Below are 18,120 nucleotides of genomic sequence, written 5' to 3'. Positions count from 1 at the left end.
CTTCTGAAACTTAAAGATACAAGCAATTATTTTTTGAATACGACTCCAGAGAATGGGAACAAACATGGGCAAATGGGATAGTATCCAATTAAGAGTTTTTTTTTCACAGCAAAAGAAGTGACCAGAATCAAGAGACAACCCAAAAAATATTTGCCAGCTATTCAACAAATAAAGGATTGATATCCATACTATACAGAAGACCGAAATTAGACATCAAAAAAACCACAAATAATGCAATTACATAGTTTTTAGAAGAAGAAAGAAATGGCTAATAAAGTCATCAGGAAATGTTCAACAGCCTTAGCTATAATAAAGAACATGCAAATTAAAACTGCAATAAGATTCCATCTACTTCAGTTAGAATGACAGCCACCAAGAAAATGCTGGCAAGATGAATTAGAAAAGGAATCTTCATAGTCTTTTGGTGGGAATGTAAACTAGTGCAATCATTATGGATATCAGTCTAAAAATAAACCCTTCCAAAGACTCCACTATACCAGTATGAGGCGTATGTCAATAGAATAAATCAATAAAATCAATATACCAGAAAGACACCAGAATAATTTATGTTTATTACAGCACTGTGCACAATAGCCAAATGATGGAATCAGCACCTAGAATCTTCTTTTTTTTTATTTTTTTGGTCGGTCATGGGCCTTGAACTCTGGGCTTGAGCACTATCCCTCAGTTCTTCAGCTCAAGGTGAGCGCTCTACTGCTTGAGCCACAGCGCCACTTCTGGTTTTCTAGTGGTTTATTGGAGATCAGAGTCTCACGGACTTTGCTGCCTGGGCTGGCTTTGAACCGTGATCCTCAGATTTCAGCTTCCTCATCCTCAGTAGCTAGAATTACAGGCGTGAGCCACTAGCGCCCGGGATTGGAATCTTCTGGAATGGATAAAGAAGAAGTAGTATTGATGTATCATGGAATGTTACACAGCCATGAAGGAAAATGAAATCATGTCGCTTTCAGAAAAATAGATATAATTAAAGGGCATCATAATGAGCTAAGCTAAAAAAACAAAAAAAAACCACACAAGATATGTGTTTTTTCTCCTATATAGAAGCTAGGCCTAAAAAAAATATATGTATTCGTAGTCATGATTCTACTTTTATGTTTATGGTCAGACATACAATTTGAGTCTACAAGACTATTTAAGAGGAGAAGTGGAAGGGGAAAAGAGAGTGAATAATTTTGAGATACATTATAACTATATATGAAAATAACATGAAAGCTGTTGATCAATAGCAAGTTGGGGGAGAGAGAGGCTAGGGTGGAATATTAGTAAGAGGGTTGACTAATTAAGGGGAAAGAGAATGAATATGGTTAAACTAGATTTTTGTCAAAATAAAACTGAAACCTGTTGAAATTGTTTTAAAAAGAGGGAGAAGGATCACATTGTGTGGAAATGTCACAACAAAATCTCCCCTTGTACAACTATCTTATGATAATTTTTTAAATGTCAGGGACTTGTTGCTCACATCTATAGTCCTAGCTATTTAGGAGGTTGAGATCTGAGAACTAAAGTTTGAAACCAACTCACGCAGATGAACCTGAGATAGATATTCTAATCTCTAGTTAAACAGTTAAAAAAAAAGCTGGAAGTGAAGGTATACCTAGTGGTAGAGTGCCAGCCTTGAGAGAAAAAGCTGACAGAGGCAAGAGAGACAGAGAGAGAGAGAGAGAGAGAGCCCAAGCTCAAGACTCAGAAACCTGTACAACAAAAGAAAAAGCAAAACCAAAGTGGAAGTTAATCAAAGTTTATGGCAAAAATAAACTGTGAGATAAAAAAATAGTTATTAATTTTTCTTTGTTGATCATGGGGCCTGAACCCTTGGCCTAGGTGCTGTCCCTCAGCTCTTCAGCTCAATGCTAGTGCTCTACCACTTGAGCCACAACACTACTTCCAACTTTTTCTACTTATGTGGTGCTGAGGAATCGAACCCAGAGCCTCATGCATGCAAGGCAAGCACTCTACCACTGAGCCACCTTCCCAGTCCCTGTTATTAATTATTAAAGAGATGTACAGAGGGGTCACCATTTCATAAGCAGGTAATGAATATATTTCTTTAGTGGCAATTTCACCCCTTCCTTTGCTCTCTTCATTTCCCTCTCCCATCTCTACCTACAAATTGTATAGTTGTATAGTTCATTTTCCTGATAGTGTCTACTGAGTACCACTGCTGCATTTGTTTACCCTTGATTTTTCCATTTCTTTGCCTCCTCTTACCCCCCAAAGACAGATAAAGGAACAAACAGACAAAAAACAAGAAACAAAGATCAAAAAGCAAAAAACAACAGCATCTTCATCAACAATTGGAAAAAATATTAAAAACTTGTTGCCATTTCCTGGCATTCATGTTGATAAATATTATTTTATAGGTTCACCGGCACAGAGGCATTCATTGCACTTTTGGGTCCCTTCCTTAAGAGTACCTCCTTTAATTGTAAGGGTCTTTTAAAACTGATTGCAGTTTCTACATGCTTAGAACACAAAATATTTAAGTTGAGATGTACTTTATTAATTCAGCTTAATTTATATTCACTTTAAATCCTTCAAAAGCCATCATTGAAACTTTTTTTTCTGCACTAGGATGAAAAATATGCTGGATTCCGTATGTGACTGTAATATTTTCCCAGCAGTATTGGGAACTGAACTTGGCTTGTTAGACCAAGCCTGTGTCACTTGAGCCACACATCCAATTCTACAATTGGATTTTAACAGTTTACTAAAAGTAATATTTCTTTTTCTGGGGCTTCATAAAATGTATTTTTCAAATAATATTAATGTCAATACAGAAAGGAAAAGAATGAGGTCATGTGAATTAAAATTAAAATTTTCATTATGCTGTCATTTCCAGTAGGTAGATGGTATATTAAAATGAAATAGGATATAAATTAATTCAAAGTCTTGTTTTGCTGGATTCGTTATTACCAGCTTATTTATAATCATATGTGATCCTTTTTGAAAAATTTGTTTCTACTTTATTGCCATTTTCTGAGTTTGTTCGGATAGTCTTTTTCTTCCCTTTGGGAGTACTAGGTTTGAACTCAGGGCCCTTGCACTAGCCAAGCAGAGGCTCCATCACTTGAGTCATTCCCCCAATCCTTTTTCATTATTTTTTGAATAAAGTAGCTTTTTACCCAGGCTAGCCTGACCACAGCCCACCAAGTAAGAGCTCCCATGTCTGTGTAGCTCATGTGGCAGGTGTAAACATTGCACCAGCATTTTGTTGGTCTTTTACCCCAGTCACACACTGTGGTGCCAGGCCCAACATAGTCTTATTTTAGGGAGTATTTTTAATACTTGTAGTTTAAGAATATTTATAGTTGAGGCTGGGAATGTGGCTTAGTGGTAGAGTGCTCGCCTAGCAAGCATGAAGCCCTCTGTTGGATTCCTTAGTACCACATAAACAGAAAAGGCCAGAAGTGGTGCTGTGTCTCAAGTGATAGAGTGCTAGCCTTGAGTAAAAGAAGCTCAGGAGCAGTGCCCAGGCCCTGAGTTCAAGCCCCAGGACTGGCAAAAAGGAAAACGAAAAAAGAGGATATTTATGGCATTCTCTCTCTTTCCATCTCTCTGTCTCTCTTTCTGTCTCTCATGCTGATCATGATGCTTGAACTCAGGACCTGGGCACGTAAGACCAGTGCTCTACCACTTGAGCTAATTCACTAAAGCTAGTGCTTTAACACTTCGAGCCATAGCTCCATTTCTGGTTTTCTGGTGATTAACTGGAGAAAAGACTCTACATACTTTCCTACCTAGGCTTGCTTTGGACTGTGATTCTTGATCTCAGCCTCCTGAGTAGCTAGGATTGTAGGCATGAGCCACTGGTGCCTGGCCTATAGCCCATTCTTAATTTTAGCTTATTTATGAAAATTTCTATTTATAAAAGAACTTTTCACATTCTGGAAATGTATATGGATAAGAAATTCATTTTGTTGTGGCAGCTGTATGTGTACAGAATTCCTTGAAAAGCAAACCCTTAAGAAATAAGACACTAAACTTGAGCTCAATGACTCCCACTTGTAATCTCTAGAGACTTGGGAGGATCATGGTTTGAGGCTATCTGGGGAAAAAGACTGAATATCAACAAGCCAGGCATGAGGGTATACATCTATAATCTCAGCTATGCAGGAAGCATTAGTAGGAAAATCTTGCTTCAATGCAATGCTCTTAAGTTCAAACCCTGATACTGCTATTTTTGGAAAAAGAAAAAATGGGTCATTAAAATTTGTTTTTGTGAGCTTATGTTTGTTAAAGCATTGGTGTAAATTCATTCATATGACTGCAGAGGCTTTTGCTGTTTTTCAGTGGTGTGGAGTTAAGGGCCCCAAAGGAAGAAGCCTTGGAGGAGGAGAAGACCCTGGGTGCCCTGAATGAGGAGTCTCCAGCCAAGTAGGGTGTTTCGCATATTTTTCTCATTGGATTGTAATCTTTTCATACATCTTCTTAATGTATTAATAAGGAGCAATATAGTTGAAACTATCTAATGAGGAATTTTTTTAACTTAGTCATCTTATTTGGGTTCTGAAACTTACATTCTCATTTTTTTCTGGCTTAACAGTAGATGGCATTGTGTCTTGCCTTATGACCATAGTCATTCTCTGCTTCCTTTTTAAAAATATTTTTGTTATCTTTAGGTATTTGTACAAAGCAGTTTATGAATATAGTGTGTCTTGATCAATGTTACCCTTTCAGCATTCTTCCCCAATCCTCCAAGCTTCCCCTTCCTTTACTTATCTTAATTCTAGATTATGTATTGAATGTTTTGCAATTTAACAAAGCAATTCATGTGTACTCTGCATCTTGATTTGTGTCACCACATCAACATCTTCACACACCCCATTTTACACACCCTTTCCTTTAATGTGTCTCAATTCTATAGTATGGATTCTTGCCTGCATTCTCCACCCTTCCTCCTTCATCTACCCTCCCCGCTTGCTCCCCAAGACTTCCCTTTTTGATAACACCCATTTTCTGGTTCTTGTTTTGCTGGGCTTTGACTTAAAGTCTACACTATTGCTAATGAGTGATTTAATTTTTTTTTTTGGTACTGGGGTTCGAAATGGAGCTTTGAGCTCTTGCTCAGCTTGCTGACAGCTAGTGGTGTACCACTTGGTTTTTGCTGGTTATTTTGGAAATGGAGTCAAGGAGACTTTTTGCCTGGGCTGGCTTCAAACTGCAATCCTCTGGATCTCAGTATTCTGAAGAGCTAACATGCAGCACGACCCACTTGGGTCCCCTTCTAACGGGTTTTAATGAAATTAATGGGTTAAATTCAAATATTCTGTTCTTTACCCACCTCTTTCTATCAGTAGCTTGTTCAACTCATTTCTTTTGTCCTTGTTACTCTCTCCAAGTCCCTCTTTTCTCTTTTCTTCTTGTAGCGTAAGTGCCTGGTCCGTATCGAGCAGGTTTATACCTTAAGTCCACTTGTCCTTTGAAGTTCGTGTGGGATTTCTCTGAACCAAACCCCAGCTGGATGCTCCTCACAGTTGTTCTCCCTGCCTGAACCCACTGCCAGGCACTGTAATCATATGAAGCCTCTGCATGTCTTGACTCCCAGTATTCTGAAATGAACCCTCAGTTCCACCTAGTAATCTGTTTCATGGTTTCACTTTTACCACCTTTACAGCTTAGTCCTTCTTGTCTACTCAGAACTCTTACACTACACTTTCTCTCTCACCCCACACCACCTCTTTCATTCTCCCTGTGAAACTTTGTGTCTTAAACAAGGTGGGAGCCATCAGATGGGAACTTCAGTTTTCTCACTGTCAAAGAAACAAACCTGTCTATAGCCACTCACCTCCTAGCTTCCTGCCTTCCTGGTAAAAGACTATCTTCTCATAGCTTTTCAAGCTTTTGGTCTTTTTCTCTCTACTTCATAGAAGCTTCATAGTTATGGCTTTTCCCCTATGTATTCATCTCCTTTCTCCCAGCTCTAGCCTTGGAATCAACATTTTTAACACGGTCATTCTCATGCTGGTGCTGGGACTTGAACTCAGGGACTCGTGTTCTCACTTGGCTTTTTTGCTCATGACTTTAGCACCATTTGCTAAAGCCATGCCTCCAGTTATGTTTTTTTGCTGGTTAATTGGAGATGAGTCTGAAGGATTTGTGTACCCAGGCTGGCTTCAAACTGTGGTTCTCAGATCTCAACCTCCTGAATAGCTAGGATTACAGGTGAGTCACTGGTGCTTAGCACTCAGAAATCTGCTGACCCTTCTCTTGACCCTCCATTCTCTCATGCTTCCCTCTTTCTGAGTTGTGTGCATTCTTACTTCATTTCCATACCCCATCCTCATTCCTCACTTCACTCCTGCCCTCTCGTCCTTCTGGAAGCTGTCACCATGTCTCCTGATGTAATGGATGTTTCAACCTGAGTCTTCTTGATTCTCAGAAGCATTGGACTTTATTGATTTCTTAAACATGTCCTCTCACTGGCTTCTGACATCACTGTACTGGTTTTCCTCCTGCCTCTCAATATCTCCTTTGCAGACTAATCCTTATCTTGTAGTTCTTTTAAAATGCCATTTCCTTCAGATTCTCTTCTTCTAGAGCCTGTTTGTGGGATCTTATGTATCCTGTGACTTAAACTGTCAGGTGTATCTCCAGAATTTATCTCTGAGTCCTTCCTTCAGTATACTTCTGGACACCTTCCCTGATCCCATATATTCGTTGTATTCCACATCTCCAGCAAATTACTTTCATTATAAGCCTCTGAGCCTCCTTAGTTGTTTCCATAAACTATAAGCCTAGGAATCACCCATGAAACTCTTTTTGAGACTCCATCTCCCAAATTCAATCCTTCCCTCTGCCCTGTGTGATTTGTACCCTACCTCCAACAACACAGTCATCTGGCTGTCATGTGGCTCTCTGTATTTTCACCTTGTGTGCCAAAGTGGCATTCAGACTCCTGCGCCCTCTTGCTCACCGAATATCCACCCCCCCCCCCGCAGTGATTTCCTGTTCTTTTTTAGTTCCTGACCTGACCTGCACAGTCCTACATGTTCTGGCCTCCACAGGACCCCTGGCTCCACCTGTGCCTTCCCTGGGTTCACTTCATGTCTCCTATTTTTAATCTCAGACATACCTATCTTCTACTACTATCCTCACATCTGACATGCTTTCGCAAGTATTGATTTCCTGTTCTCTATACTTCTTCCATTCATCTTCACCTTCAAACCATTAGAACTTTTACTCACTCTTCACCTGCCCCAGGCAGCGTGTCTAAAGAGCATACACTCGGACCCAGAGTGCTGAGTACAAATTCTAGCTCCACCACTCACCAGACTGGACAAGTAATTTAATCTGTCTTCATAGGTTCTGTTTTCTTCATCTGTAAAATGGTAACAATATAGTACTTATGCTATAGGGTTGTTGTAAGGAGTGTGTGGATGTGTAAGGGAGAGAGTGTACACATAATGCTTAGTATCTTGTTATCACTATAGAAATATCACTGTGAATATATATATATATATATATAGAGAGAGAGAGAGAGAGAGAGAGAGAGATACAGATATATGTGACTTATCCTTAGAGTAAAAAGGCCATAATGATTGGTGATTATCAAAAGAATTAATTTGCTATTCAAAGCTGATGGGAACCTGCTTCGTTCTATTAACCCCAGGTTGCTTCCATGGCCTCTCACCTCTCACCCCTCCCACCCTCGGGTCCTTCCTGGTTCTCAGGAATAGTTCATCCCTGACCTCATCTGAAGTGCAGGACAAAAGCAGGGCACTGGTGGCTCACTCCTGTCATCCCAGTTACTCAGGAGGCTGAAATCTGAGGATCACAGTTCAAAGCCATCTCAGGCAGGAAAGTCCATGAGACTCTTATCTCCAATTAACCACCAGAAAACTGGAAGTGGCACTGTGGCTCAAGTGGTAGAGCAGTAGCCTTGAGCTGAAGGGCTGAGGGACAGCACCTAGACCCAAAGTTAAAGCCCCATAGCCGACAAAAAATAAAAAGCAAAGGAAAGTTCAGGACTAGGATGATACCTCTGCTAGAAAATCCCAAATGGAATATAAATTCCAAACAGGACAGTTTGGATAATAAATCTCCAATAGGACCAGACAAAGAATCTCCAAATAAGAGTCTAACAACTCTTTCCTGGTCTCTTCTTCCAGCCCAATCCTTTTATCTATCCAAAGACCCTATATGAAAGACTTACCTCTCCCCTCTTGTCCCAATCTTGTTATGTATCTAAAGATGCAATATGAAGGAGTGACCACCGCCCTACTGTCTCAGGCACATATGGACACCAGGCAAAGCCCAGGTATGTGTGGACTCGATGTGCAGGCAGGGCAGACTAACCCAAGCCTGGCCTTCAACATTCCATTGTGAGCTGATTGAAAGTCCCCACCTCTCTCAGCCCAAATAGCCTTTTGATAACCTCTTTGATAACCTGTGCCCCCTGGCTCAGACCCCACAAAAGAGCACCTCCAAACCCAGTTCCTTGTAACCTCCATTCCTGCAAAAGGGTTTGTTCCTCCTTGCTGATTCTCAGTAAGTAGACCTAGCCTGTCGAGATGGAGAGTCCAACCTGTTCCTATTCCTTTTTCTATTTTTCTTAACAAAAACTGCAAAATATGTTGGAAAAATAGGATTAATAGTTAATATGATAACTTAAGCAGGGACTTGCCTAAATAAAGACATGTAAATTTATATGACTGATGGGAAAGTACATTAACTGGATACCTCTGGGAACACATAATATTCTTTCTGAACCAATGAACATTTACATATAGTTGGGTGATATAAGGCTGAGTAACAGAATGAAATATAGCATCATTCTAATCTTCATATTTATGGAGATACTGTAGCATTCATAAAAGACAAAGTGATTGTGATCTCTCTGAGAGATGGCAATCTCCATGAGGGCTAGTCAAAATATCCGCTGGCCGTAGCTGTTACTAAGCATCTAGTTGAACTGCTGGTGCTGCCCTATAGAGCAGCCAGGTTGGCCAACTATGTTGAGAAATCCTTGTTTCTGTACTCTCTTGTCAAGCTTTTGAAAGTTGGAAAAACTATATCAAATGACAGTGACAGTGGCTTGTCTCAGCCTTGTTTAAATAGTGATTTAACATTGCTACTTTCAATAATATATAATGTGTACTTCTCAGTTATAGAAACTCTAGATGAATGAATTCAATACTATATACCCAATAACGTTTTCTTTTTACTGACAATCACAGTTGCTCTTCTTTTAGATGTTGCTTCCTTAGAGGAATGTGAAATGTTCCTTGTCCTATGTGTTCTAATATGTGAGGATAACTGTCACAACTTGTATTTTGTTATAAAAAATAACATTTCTCAAGTATTACTGTGTGCCAACATCTGCTCTTTATAGAACATCTGTGCATTAATTCACTGAATTCTGAACTGCTCTGAGCAGTTAACTGTTAATTTTCTCATATGGAAACACAGGGGTTAAACAACTTATTAGTAAGTACATGGCCAGAATTAGAGTCTAACTGTGCATCAGACAAAGAATGATAAGAATGGTTAATTGGCATTCAGATGACCATCCTGTTAGGGACTTCCCTTAGCTGGGCACAGGTTTCTCAGGGCTATAATCTTAGCTCCTCAGGAGGCTGAGGTCTGAGGATTGAGGTTCAAACCAGCTCAAGCAGGAAAACTCCAGGAGACGCTTATCTTCAAGTAACCACCAGAACTGAAAGTAGTAATGTGGTTCAAATTGGTAGAGCACTAGCTTTGGCAAAAATGCTCAGGGACAGCGCCCAGACTCTGAATTCAAGCCCCACAATTCACACACACACACACACATACACACACACACACACACACACACACACACACACACACACACACACACACACCTTCTCCTATAAAGAGAAGATATTGGTTCTGTCAGCTTGAGGATTGCCAGAAGGATCACTGATGATTTCCCTAAATAGGATTGATGGAACAAACACCCCATTCCTTCCCTTCATGAAAAGAAGATGTTGAGGTCCTGAAGTGGGACTTGGATTAGCCAGTGGAAGTTGGAACCATACCAAGGACAGACCAAAGACCACTTCCAAGGCATGGATCCTTAGCTCCTCATGCAAGTAGGATTACCAGTGGAATTTCTCTGAATTTGACTCCAGAAAACAGTCACTGAACCCAAAGGAAAGGCCACCAAACACTTTTCCCATTCCTCAAATCCCTCCTTCCTTGGTAAAGTGCAAAATAGTTTTTCAGGTTTTGGCACACAAACAAATCACCCACCTCCCCTGGTAAAATAGATCCCAAGTGACTTAGTCATGTAAATGCATAATGCCACACTCTTTATTCTGAAGAACATCTTCAGGTTGTTTGATGCTTTAATTTTTTAAAATTCTTTTTGTCAGTTGTGGGGCTTGAACTCTGGGCCTGAGTGTTAACATGTTCCTGAACTCAGATCAACGGGAGCCCTCTACCACTTGAGCCACAGCAATACTTCCTCTTTTCTGACGGGTAAGTGGAGATAACAGTCTCACAGACTTTCCTGCCAGGGTTTGCTTTGGACTGTGAATTTTTAAATTATATTTCTATATATTTCTGCTAATTTCAGGAGACTTGGGTCTCCTTCCTCTTTTATTTTCTCCTGTATCTTTTCTTGTTTTGGAACAAATGTCATGGACTGTCCATCCATTCAAAGCTAAGCTTATTTCATTAATTTAATAGAAAAGGAATCCAGCTTGCCTGCATCTCAGGGCAGCTTTGCATATAATGCTAATCTGATAATTCACATTAGTGAATTTTCAAAGTCATGTTGATAATTTTTTTGTAAACCATTCACTAAAGAGTTCCAAAAAAGCAAGAATAAAAAATAATGTTCTGATTTCTAACAAGGTTTAAAAAAACTAATAATTCAACAAAACACATTGTATTCTTCCCAGATTCCACGGTGAAGAAGCCCTTAACACTAGCCCCCTCCTTTCAAACTTGTAGCTTTATTAAGTTTTACTGTTCTAGCTTTAATTTTGGTACTAGCATCAGTAATCTTATAGTATTTGACAGTGAAATTCCATTTGTTAATAACTCAATTCTTATTGACAATGGTAGACTCATGAGTTAACAATCACAGAGCATAAAATATTGAACAGCATTAATTATATGCAATTATTTCACAAATTAATATATCACATATATGCATCTTCATATAATTTTTGAAATGCAAAAGTCACATATCTGTGTTAGTATAAGAGACTAAGCAAAACCTATTGCATCATCTCCAATATTCTTTGTAAAATTTTCTTTTCTCATTAACTTTTACCTTAGGGCCTTCTTTTCTTAGCAGCCAATATGTTGATGACTCTACATTTTAGTCACCTCGGTATAACCTCTTTCCTTTCCACATCTAGTTAGTCACTCATGTTAAATACCTGAGGAATAACTTGTCCCAATGTGCCTGCAAGAGGCCAGGAGGACCCAAATCTACTGGCTGTGCCCTCTCTGTCTTTCTTTTCTTAGGGAATGCAGTATCAGTGTCAGGGGTGTCAGGGATCAGGTGGTTGGAACCATAGTACTATGAATTATGTAGAACACAGTAGCAGAGACTAGGATACCAGGGAAAGAAGAATTGTGACTGTAATCGTTGAGTTACAATGGGCGGGTGTAGGAAGCATGCCTGGAGTTCACTGCTCCTGCTGCTCTGAGCTCAGGGAAGCTGGGGAGGTTCCAGCTCTGGATCAGAACCAGGTGACAAGACCGGGTGTGGAATCTGGGGACCTGCGCAGTGGCCGCCTCGTGCAGGCTGGGAACTTCCTTAGTGTGGCCTAAGCTTCTCCACAGAAAGTCACATTCACTCCTGAGCCTCTCCTGCCTTCAGGATTCCTGCTGTCCTCTTGCTTCCTGCCATGTCCAACTACAGGTGTCAACTTCTCCACACCGCTGAGAGGCCATCAGAGATGCTCACAGGGCTTCCCAAGCCCGGTTCACCATGCATGCAGGGCTCTGGGGTGCCATCCTCCAGGCAAAGTGTACCCCCATTTCAGCTTGGCCACCCCTGCCTAGGGGACCACAAACTGCATTCTTACACAGGAAGCCAGGGGTACACAAGGCCATCCTACAGTCTAAGGCATCCTTTCCCTCCTCCTGCTCAGGTGTGGGGCAGCTGTTGAGCCAACCACAACATCACATTTGATTATCTAAAAGGAAGAGGACAAAAGCTTCATTGTCCCAGATATAACTGCCCCTGGGGTTCTGTGTGTGTGTGTGTGTGTGTGTGTGTGTATGTGTGTGTGTGTGTGTGTGTCTGTCTGTCTGTCTGTCTGTCTGTGTCTGTGTCTGTGTGGTGTGAGAGAGTCAGACACAGCTGAGGTTTGAGGTAAAACACTTCTTCCCTTCAGCATTGGTATCTAATGGTTGTCCCCCCATCCCAATTCTGAGTCAACATTCTAAAGTTGTCCTTCTGTATACATTTATCCTTTGGTCTTCTTGATGTTTCAGATTCCTATGGTCTGCTTGTGAACTTCACCATTTTCTTGTTGAAGGTGGTGCCTTTTTAAAAACTTATGAAGCCCTTTGATCACTTTAAAGGCTGTTTTACTGTGTTAGTGCATTTTACTTACCCCAACTCTTGGGGCCTCAGCTGTGACTCTTAATTCTGAGATTAGCTTAGGGCTAATATGAGATACTATTCTTTCAATCTATCTTTCTAGTGAAAGATGTTCGACATCTTTATTGACATAATTGCCTGGTTGTAAAAAAAAAAAAACAGTGTTATAAATGTACAATCGGTTGATTTTAGTAAATTGTGCATCACTGTAGTGAAATTTATTTTTTACTCAGGTGAATAGTTGGAATGGGAAAAAAATCACAAATTCTAAAAGGTAAAAATTGATCAAATAACAAAAAAGAGCCTGGCACTGGTGGCTCACGCCTGTAATCCTAGCTACTCAGGAGGCTGAGATCTGAGGATCACGGTTCAAAGCCAGCCGGGACAGGAGAGACCGTGAGACTCCTATCTCCAATAAACCACCAGAAAACCGGAAGTGGCGCTGTAGCTCAAGTGGTAGAGCGCTCACCTTGAGCTGAAGAGCTGAGGGACAGCGCCCAGGCCTAGAGTTCAAGCCCCACGACCGACCAAAAAAAAAAAAAAAAAAGAAAGACACTGATTAGGAATGAAGTACAAATGTAAATGTTTAATAAATAAATGAAATATTTGAAATTCTTATCCACAAAGGAAATATATATCAAAAAGTCACTGAGATTCCATCTTACACATCAGAATACTTATCACAACTCAAACAAACAAAAGCAAATGCTGGAGAGGTTGAAATATATCAGGAACTATATTTAGTTGTGTGGCATTATAAACTAGTGCAACCCACATGGAGCTCAGAATGGAAGTTTAGAAAATGCCAAAGGACATTTTAATGACCTTTACAACAACTTGGATACATATTGAAGGAATATAATTCAACATGAATATCCATGTTAATGGCAGGAGTATTCATAGCAATCAAGCTCTACAGTCAACCTAGGTGCACCAGAAAGAGGGAATAAAGAAAATGTGATATTCATAGCTATAAACATACACTGGGATATATGAGAAATGAATGCATCTACTATTTCATTTCAAAATATTTTTGGATATACACAATCCTAATTTCACTGGGTTTTATGGCTTTGAGTTTTTGCTTTCATGGGGAACCTCCATAATGATTTTCAGAGCAGTTACAAAGGTTAAAGATATCCTATAATATGTGGATGGTAGACTGAATTTTAAATATATCAGTGAACACATACAGGACAATCATATATAGTTCTAATTTGAAGCAATTTTTAAGAAGGCAACAATTGGGGGAAAGACAATGTTAGAAGCTTAATAACAAATTATCTTGAAAAGTTGAATAAAGAGATATAAAATGAGATTCATCAAAAGCTGTTGAATGATAGAAGATGGATGGAGGTTAGAAAAACAGATTCATCTGTATGATCAACTCGACTGAAGCATATGCATATTTGATGTACACTGATGAAACACATTCCAAAACATAAAATACCATTAAAATATTTATGAGAAGATAGAACAGGATCTGTCTTGAGTATATGTAATAGCAAGAATTCACTGGAGGATCAGAAATGTGAAGGAGAGAGAATATCGCCAAAATAGCTTATGTGAATCTGTGAAGATGCACAATGAATCTGTGTTTAGGAAAGGAGGAAAGTAGATGAAGAAAACATATGAGGTGTTGTCAAGATATATCTTACCATATACAGAGATGGAAAAATAGGAAAAATGTGCAACTAATTTAACAAAACATTTTGCTCAAATTTTAAAAATGAAACTATAAAAAATAATTCTTAATATCATCAAATAAATATGCCATGGAAGAAAATATACCATAGACAGATTTTCCCCAAAATTTGTTTTATTTGATAACAAATGGATTAAAATAAAATGTAATTATGTTTGAAGATGTTAACACTTTCAAATGTTATTGCTAGAACCAGCAAAGGAAAGTAACAGAGAAGTAGAGAGTAAGAACAATCTCTACTTTGGATGAAGATACTCAGTAGAAATTTGTGACGAAAGAATGTGCTCTCTTTTCCTCATCAATATAGAGGTAGTACACCTATCTTTTGACAGAACACTTGAGGTAAGAGCAATGAAGTTACTAATTTAGGTAGTAATTCATTACATTTATTCCCTAATTTTATGATGTGACTCCCAAATGATATGAGTGGTCCTAGGAGATATTCTGAGCTCATTTTCATCCGAAGTTTCTAATTGCTTCACCAGCCAATGTTTCTTCTGCTACTTTCATTTCTCCTTGTTTCTCAAGTCAACTTTTGTGGCCTTTTGGTTCATGAGAGAGCTGGAGAAATGTGAGGATGGCCTGGAGTCCGAGCTAACTCCCAGTATAGCTTAGAGGATCTGGTGAAGGACCTCCACGTGGGCCTCAGAATTAGAATTATTTCCAAATTAGAATTATTTCCAAAGGCAATGTTACCCACATTTCCAGTTTCCTATTTTGTCATGTAGCTTATTAATTTTGCACTTTGTACAAACTATAGCTTATTATATATTACTTGTACTACAAAAAATGAAGTACAAATTTAATCCTTGTTTTTGTTTTTATTCATTTGTATTTTTCATGAAGTTGTTGTGCAAAGAGGTTTCAATTCAACGAGTTTATTAGTGTAATGCATCTTGATTAGTATTAAATTGATCTATGCCATCTTTCCCAATCCTACCCATCCTCCAAGTTACCTGGTTCCATTTTTACCTATGTATCATTAATAGAATGATTGTATTTGCCATCCCTTCCTCTTTTCATTAATCTACCCCCTCTTAAACCTCTTCCCCAGCTGAACATAATTTCCCTTTCTGCTATTTATTTTCTTGAACTCCATTCTTGGTTAGTTATGCAGAGAACCACCATTACTTTAATATTCCCATGAGCAAACCAAGTACTGGGTTTTTAAATTTTATTTTGATTTTCACTTGTACATAGGAGTTGACATTCAATACGTAAGAACAGTGTACATGAGTACACTGGATCTTGATCAATGTCAACTCTTTCATAATTTTCCCCAGTGCTTTCACTACCACCTTTTCCTCAATTTCTTCATTTTGGTAGGATATGCATTAAGTTAGATCACTGCATTTCTCCCCACTTTATTGCTTCATATATCTATTTCTCCCTACCTTGATCCCAGTCCTACCTCTGAGTACTTGATTTCTGGTGTTTATTTTGTTAGAATGTGAGTTAGCTAGTCTAAGGACTTACATTATTTGAATTCTTCTGTAAACCAACCATATTTCAGTTCATACCTAGGTTTATACTTGGATTCCACCCTAAGTTCTTCATATTGTATTGATCCAGATCATGTCTACCTTCCTATATAACAGAAAACCTATCTCCCTGGGTTTGACTTTCTTCCCTTATTTCACTTAACATGATTTCCCCCAATTTCTTTTCTTTCTTTGCAAATGATGCATTATCATTCTTTCTAATGGATAAATAAAATTCCACTGTGCATGTACATACACATATATGCATATTTATATGCATATAGCTATCATATTTTCCTGATCTACCTGTCTGAGTGGCATAGTCCATGTCTAAATGTGATTTCTTGTACTATTATGCTTTTGCTTTCAATGTTTTGGGATATGACATAGTACCATTTTCCTAATCTTGTGCATACAGTCTATTCTATAACAAAAATCATTCTACTAATTTCCTAGTCTGGTCGTTTACATTTCTATCTATGTCAGCTCTTATAAATCACAGAAGTTCATAATTGTATATGATTCTGTTTTTAAGAGCAAGACTAAATGCTTGCTTGTATATAATTGACACTTGCAAATAATTTATTATATAACTATATATGCATACATATATAATTTACATATTAAAACACATATATGTATATATGTATGCATATAGTATATATATAGTATCTGTGTGCTAGTACTAGGACTTAAAGTCAGAGCCTAGGTTCTTTTGCTTTTCTTTTTTTGCTGAAGGTTGGCAGTCTTTCATTTGAGCCACAGCTCTACCTTTAGCAGAAAAGGGGTGGTTAGGAAATTCTAACATTTCCAACTCAAAAACCTCATCTGACTGACGGCACTGTATGTAAGGTATATTAAATAGGTAGGTTTCCTTAGGTAACCAATGAAGAGAACACCATGCGCTATTCGGGCAGGAAAAGATGTTTATTTACAGAACTGCTGCCCCTGAAATGCATGCTGGAGAAGCATGGCTGAAACGGAAAGGGAGCACGACCCCCTCTGGGCCAGAATTTATCTAGGTCAGGGTCAGGAATAGGTGTGGACACACTGGATCCAGATGTGATCTCATGGTCTGGGACCCTTCTAAGGTCAGATGGGAGGCATGTGACCAGAGGTGGCCCAGGGTGGGACCTACCAGGAGGGGAAGGTGACTGCTTCCAGGACTGACTGTTACCTAGGTAACAGATAATGGGCAGAAACTTAGCCAAGAAGGAGAGAGGTGTCCCTGTTCAGACCTTACACCTTGATTTTTTTCTTTATGGGTGGATGGGAAGATCCTGTATCTCCCCTGTGTCCATAACCAGTCGCTTGGTAGAATCCCTGGTCTGCTTGTGGTGTTTGTTTTGTTTTTTTGTTTTATTTTTTTTTAAATTTTATTTTATTTTATTTGAGAACATACTGTACAGAGGGGTTACAACTACATGGGCAGGATAATGCACACATTTCCTACCAAGCATTGCAGCCTCCTCCTTTGTTTACCCTTCATCTCCCTTCCCAGCCTCCCCCCTTCCCCCAACCCAATCCTTCCCCCCCTCACCCCCCCCCGACACCGTAAAGCTCGTTTATGACACGACATTTTGTACTTCTCATTGTTGCAACAGGTCCACCTGAATCCTTAAACTACTTGTTTGTCCCCATCTCCCCCACAAGTTACACTGACATCAAATATAGTGAAAGCAGGGGTTACACTTTGGGGGGGGACATACAAAGCAACAAAGAAACAATCCTATAAATGCGTTAGAAACACATGCATGAAAGAAAAAAAACATTAAAATACATATTCAAGGGTTCGTTTTCCTGACATCACATTATCTGACCTTTTCCGCTTGACTCATACATAACTAGATATTGCAAATAAGGGAAACCATGGGACCTATGTTTCTTTGGGCCTGGCTTACTTCACTTAATATAATTTTTTCCAAGTCTTTCCATTTCCTAACAAATGGGGAAATGTCATTCTTTCTGATTCCTCCAGAAATTCTTATTCAATGATCGAAATCAAGATCAAGAGTCCTAAGAGAAGAGTCCGTACATGGAAGGGTAAAAAGTCACTAGCCCTCACCTGTGTTTGGTGACAAGAAGAACTCCATACCAATAGTCTACCTTAATACATGAGGGCAGGGCAGGGAAGGAATAATTTATTCAGATGATCTAGTCAGTCACACTAATGGGTCTCTAGGGCTCCCCCTCCATGTGTCCCTCTGTTGGTCTGTCTCCTCGTGTGTCTGTCTCCGTGTGTGTGTGTGTGTGTGTGTGTGTGTGTGTGTGTCCGTCTGTCCGTCCGTCTGTTTGTTGATTCAGGGGAATCTAGTTGGACTTTTGGATCTCTCGTTCCCCCTCCAGCTCTTTCCCTGTGTGTCTTTCTGTCGGTCTCTGGGTCTCTG

The 18,120-nt window shown here is 39.3% G+C and overlaps 1 pseudogene; it reads left to right on the top strand.

Moving 5' to 3' along the window:
* Nucleotides 1-4,399, top strand: part of LOC122095051 — a 33,529-nt pseudogene extending 29,130 nt beyond the window's left edge.
* The last annotated feature ends 13,721 nt before the right edge of the window (nt 4,400-18,120 follow it).

The sequence above is a fragment of the Dipodomys spectabilis genome, unplaced genomic scaffold (genome assembly GCF_019054845.1).
Source record: "Dipodomys spectabilis isolate Male_0828 unplaced genomic scaffold, ASM1905484v1 ptg000333l, whole genome shotgun sequence".
Taxonomy (NCBI): domain Eukaryota; kingdom Metazoa; phylum Chordata; class Mammalia; order Rodentia; family Heteromyidae; genus Dipodomys; species Dipodomys spectabilis.
This window is presented reverse-complemented; position numbering and strand designations above follow the sequence as displayed.